The sequence below is a fragment of the Pygocentrus nattereri genome, chromosome 5 (genome assembly GCF_015220715.1).
Source record: "Pygocentrus nattereri isolate fPygNat1 chromosome 5, fPygNat1.pri, whole genome shotgun sequence".
Taxonomy (NCBI): domain Eukaryota; kingdom Metazoa; phylum Chordata; class Actinopteri; order Characiformes; family Serrasalmidae; genus Pygocentrus; species Pygocentrus nattereri.
This window is the reverse complement of record NC_051215.1, coordinates 39,512,420-39,518,419: the sequence shown is the minus strand read 5'-3', so window position 1 is coordinate 39,518,419 and position 6,000 is coordinate 39,512,420. Positions and strand designations below refer to the sequence as shown.

General features: G+C 38.7%; 1 protein-coding gene across 2 annotated transcripts in view; it reads right to left on the bottom strand.

The window, feature by feature from the left end:
* The window catches only part of smap1 (small ArfGAP 1), a 95,377-nt gene that overhangs the window by 43,590 nt on the left and 45,787 nt on the right, over positions 1-6,000 (bottom strand). The window lies entirely within an intron of this gene.

Here is a 6,000-nt window from a genome sequence, read left to right as displayed (position 1 = left end):
GAGGGCATGGCCGGCTGCTACGGGCAGGAAAAAAGAACAAGAATAGTTAAATTCAAAAAAGGACAGTGGAAGGAAGGCCTACAGTGACCTTGTAATGATATTAAGAAGAAAAATAAACAAAGTAACCAAGTAACCTTGACGTTCAAGTAAAACAAAAGATCTACTCTTGTTGAAGGGCTTTAATTAAGGCTGATTCTTTTTGTGGTCACAGCTTCATTTGGTAAGCAAATTCAGCACGTTTAGCAGCTGCTACTAACAGAGACATGATCCTTCAGATTTTTCTAGAATAATGTCATCCATTCAGACTGTTCTAGAACACTGGCTCTCATTCACATTGTTCTGGAATACTGGCCCTCATTCACACTGTTCTGGAATACTGGCCTCCTCAATGTGTCTTGAGTTTAAATAAAAGTTAGTTGATTGTGAATAGCTGAGAACTCTCCTGAACAGTATGAATAGGGCATACTGCATCGATCAAAGTTCTAGAATGCTGTCCTCCATTCACACTCAAAGAATGTTATCATCCATTCCAACTGGTTCACTTTAACAACTCTTTTCTAATTTTCCAACAATTCTAAAGATAATTGGCTACATTATAATGTTAGAGTGTTTATTTGGAACATTGGTTCACCCTACCATGGCCTTTATTGCAAAATTTCTCCTCTTCTGACCACATCTCAAACATTCCATTACTCTGCAAATGAATGATGGCAGTCAAGAGGGTACAGAGAGTGTAAAAGGAGGGGTAAGAAGGGAGAGATGGATTGAGAGAAACAGGATCTGTACGCACAGGAGTCCTGAGGCTGCCTGCCATTCGCACATAATCTCAGTAAAAGCTAGGCCAGTTAGGTTCTGTCCAACAAGACTACAGGAGACTGAGGATGAATCTGAATAAGGAGAGAAATAAGTAGGCCCTCCGTAATCCTCCCCCCCCCCCGACACACACACACAGCTCCTTTGCAGCATTAGAACACCAACTGTCAGCACATTTCCCTGCATATTAGCCATCTTCCCACAGAGCCTAGTTAAAGATGCTGCATGCTTGAGAGCCTAGTCAGGTGCATGTCCCACACACAGCTACAGAATTTGATATGCAGCTGCAGATCTAATTATGGCCAAACTGTGCTTCAGGTATGGCTTATGATAATACAATATGCTTTTTTGGCCAGCATTTACACATAAAAGAAGAAAAGACTATGCATGCATACACACAGCTGAAATGATTCTTCCTTGGCATTCAGGCACTGCAGGAAACAGTGGAGGGGTAATAAGAGAAAGTGAAAGAAGCTGATGATAAACATGTTGTCATGACTGCACAGCCATAAGTGTGCAGTCAGCACATCTCCAGCTCCTTCAGGAGCTCATCCACCAGCAGCTGTGTATATGCCATCTAGACACAAAACAGCAGACCACGTGCATGAGATTGCCTGGCATGCACATATCAAGTCACCACACCATTACACAGAATCCTGCATGAGTGCTTCTGCAGGTGAAAGAGCAACAGAAAGAGAAAAGATTCAGGCATTACTAAAGAACTCCACATGAGGCTGACGAGGGCTGAAGGTCAGGGGCGTCATTTATTAAACATGCTTGAATTCCATACTAAATATGTCCTGAAGAGAGGTTCTCAACATTTTGCATGAACAATTTATAAAGATAAGTGCACGCTTTAATACATGCATACACATGAAGCTTCTCAACTCCGCCCTTCATTTAACTGATTTGCATATAATTGCTTCCAGCAATAAACACTCAAGAAAGAAATGGCAACTTATAGCACACTCCCTTCTACAGGCTCAGTACTAGCTGGTTGAGAAGGCTTACTAAATTTTTTTTTTTTTTTTTAGCTTTTTATGGCTGGTTAATGACTCATTCATAAATAAATAATAATCAAACAAAGATCTTTACAAGTCTTTACATTATTTACATTACATCCATTATGAAATCAGTACTTTCTTGCAGACATGCATTCACTAATTTTACACCAGTTTCTGCAGCATACTCACAGCAGTACAAAAGCTTGTGATTCCAGTTGAAATCCTGCACTGACCACATTTTCAAGTCAAACTAATTTTTTTATAAATCATTACTTAAATATCAATTGTATGTACAATTATTTTAATGATTTTATATGGTCTTATTAACGAGGGCCCAGAAGTAATTTCTACGCGAATGAGAGACTGAACTCTACTCTATGGCAGCATTTCTCAGTCCAGTCCGTGGGGCTCAAAAGACAGTCCTCAGTGTTGCTAAGGGATGGCATGACTGCCCAGCTACAGATCGCAATTGCCAATTTCCGCTGAAAACATGTTCAGAGATCAGTAAATGCTCCTTCTATTGCCTGATAAATGATGCAAAATGAGATCCAAACTTTGGCATACAAAATGGGAATGTCCCCACTATGGCAGTTTATTTTAAATACTTCGTCCAGATAAAGTAAATGATATTTGCAATAAATCTTGTGAAGAAAGCAAAACAAATAATTTTAAGGCAACTAACCAGGTTAAGAATACATCACTGAACTGAGTACAGCGAGTATCAGAAAACAGTACAGCTGACAAAGATGGAACCCAGTCATCAGTGCAGGTGACATTTGAGAGATAGCAAATGTACAGCAGCATGGCAGCAATAGCCTAACGGTGAAAGTAAACACAACCAGACTAACAAAATTTAATGTAGTCACTAAGTAAGTTTTTTGTCTGATCTTGAGGATTAAGGATTCTAGAGTATGCCACTCCTAGCCAGAAACACGTCTTGGATGGTGCTCTAGATTATTAATTAAACAAATGCTAACATAAATACAAACTATGTTTTTACTTATGCATGGTGCACCATTCCAACTCTCCTGATCAGACTGGCATTGGCCAACCTTGCATACAGAAAATCAAATAATCAAATGAGCCTCACAAAACACCCTAGTCATGAAATACCTGGTGTACAACAAACAAGGTCAGAGCAAAAATGTGGACACTTTTCTAAAGGTGACTGGTATCACCCAGCACTAAACAAATAATTGGATCATTCACTGCAGCAAACTACACTTACTCAGGTTCAGCATTGACTGGGCCTGACAAAAACATGGGTCCACAAATGCATGCACATACATATGCTTTACATACACATAAAAGTGTGGCAAGGACACAAATTTGAAGCATAAGCTTCGGTCACAGGCAGTGTGTCCTTATTATGATCAATGATCTTAATATAGAGAACGGGGACAGATTATTGAATGTTTTTTTTTTTTTAATAATTAAAGGTTGCATGCGGCGATGTATTTTTAAAAGCAGTAATAGACACTAATCACTTCATCGCTAGTTCTGATGGCATGAACATTTTTGCTATCTAGGCTCTCTTAGCTATACACGATCATACATTATGATACTCTTTAGCTTGACTGTTTCATAAATGCAAAAAATATGTAGGTAGGGTTTCTTTCCCATGGTTATAACACTTTATCACAATGTTTGCAGATTACCTGTTGTTGGTTAGATTATCAGTGCATGCACTGCAGTACAATTCAAATAAACAACCTAAAAGTTAGAGCAAACTGAAATCAGGTTATAATCTGAAAAAGAACCTCTCTCATGTGCTCTTGCTGGCAGAGAGAGAGAGAAACAGCAAAGCACACTTACAATAGTCAATCCAAGTTCAACCATTTGTATTTTGCACATCTTTCAAACAGAAGTTAACAATACAAGTGCAGTAAAACTACAGTATGTCAAACACCGTTATTTAAACAGGTTTCGTTACAATGAACAACCAATCTCTGTGAAAAATCTGTTTTGTGTCCATTTCTATCGCAGCTCATTCAACACACATCTTGGAGATTTTCGATCGTTTCTAAGCAGGTTATACTGTGAAATGTTACATTGTCACTTTTTGTGTACTGTGTTCATTCGGCCTAGTGAAATAAATAAATAAATAAATAAAAATCGCTACTCCACCATTCTCAGACTCTCTCATTCTATTCACTGCTGTCACTCAACCAGCACATCTCACACCCCACACAAAGCCAGAGTGTCATTTTAATCAATCTATACACTGCCTTAGGTCAGCACAACACATACACTGCCCTCTCAGAACACAGCACACAATCTGAGGTCAATGGGGCATGACTACAATCACAAACATTCACACTCACATACAAAGAGTCAAAGGGGTGACTATAAGTGCTATTAATATCATTGTAAGGGTCTGCACATGACTGCTTCAAACATGGGACTGCACATCACTGAAATATGTATGGAGATTAAATCCCTCTGACTGGCAACTGAAGATGGTCGAAAGAAAGAGAATGCATCAAAAACATCCAGCATAAACATTCACTACTGGACAAGTACTTAACCCTACACCATTTCTGTTTCTGGCTGACACTGCATTGCACAATACTGCAATTCCATGACAATTAGTTATGCATAACACATACATACATGTAATCAAAGCATCAGAGACAAGTAAATTTGTGTACAGTAACTTGCCCAAATTCATATGCATGTGTAAACAAGTGCTTGCTGTGCATACTGATCTAAGTATGCAGTCACTCCCAATATGGGAACAACTGAGGAGGCACAAAGTTATGCTCTAAGAATCTACAAAGACCATCATTTTGACTTTCCCTACAACTAGTCACTTCATATGACTTGTATGTAAATTGATTTTTTTTTAAAATGACCCAATTTCCTCAATCAGTCACACATGCAAATAAATCTCAACCCAACAGAGCTATGGGCTCAGAACAAACATGCATCATGATCATTTTTTGTTATTTCTTCATGATGGCATTGATTTTGGATCATATCATATCAAAGAGACTCGATTTATATGCTCCACCTTTTTATGTCACTAAGCATGGCTAGAGCAAGTGACTTCAGAGAGACAGAATGCCAAGGTTCTCTCGCAAAGCCAGACTGCTCTGATAGCGCTCCACTCTACAAGCAAAACACATGCCAAATTCCTCAGCTTAGATTGGGCTGGGGAACTGAAGACCTCTGCCTTCTATACTGTAGACTGGGGTTTAATCCCCCACCTGGGCAAGCACCCTGCACTATACGAATAAGAGTCCTTGGGAAAGACTGCTAACACCTACCTTCACCTACCTGTGTAAAATGATCAAAACTGTTAAGTCACTCTGGATAGAACGCTCCAGGACTGGAGTTTTTTTTTTAAACCTCTGGCTTAGACACAGATGCACTTAAGATCGAACTCCTAATTGGTTTTACTTTGTCTCCTCATCATCTGCCACCAACAGCATTGGGGAAATTATTTAAAAAAAAAAAGTAATCCACTGCAAATTACTTATTACTCTTCCCAAACTGTACTGGGACTACTTATTGCTTCTTGAGGAAAAAGTAATCTCACTGCTCATTACAATATATGCTATATTTTAAAATACAACTCTGACAAACTGGAAAATACCATGAAGACTCAACAGTCTTTTCATTTTATTTGAGTCTCTCTTCCTACCTATTCTCTGTACATACACATGGCCAGTTCGGCTTGGTTTAAACCAAACTGCATCAGAATACTTTTTTGTTTTAACCCAGCTTGCAACACACCTGTATTAGTCATTTAGTGCTCCTAATGGATTGGTTCAGGTGTGTCTGGTGGAGCCAGGCTGGAGCAAAAACATAGGCTAGCTGGGGGTGTTTGAGGACTAGTTTGAGAACCATGGCTCTACACCCTACTAACAATAAGCTGTGATTTCAAATTAAGAGATTTAAACAATGTAACAATAGACATGCACTTTACAATTTAAAATCTCAGTCAAGTAAACGTCCCTAGACTGTCTGCATTTTGTCAGTGAAAACTGGTGGCTCATAATAAGCAAGGAACACATATAAGGACCACATTTCAGTAGACAAACTGTAAAAGCAATGTACTCTGCCAATAAATAGGATGTTATACAGATTAGGTGTTCTGTAAAAAAAAAAAACAGCACTGAAAACATTAAATCTTGAAAAGGAATTAACAAAACAGGCACAAGAGTAAAAGACAATGAAA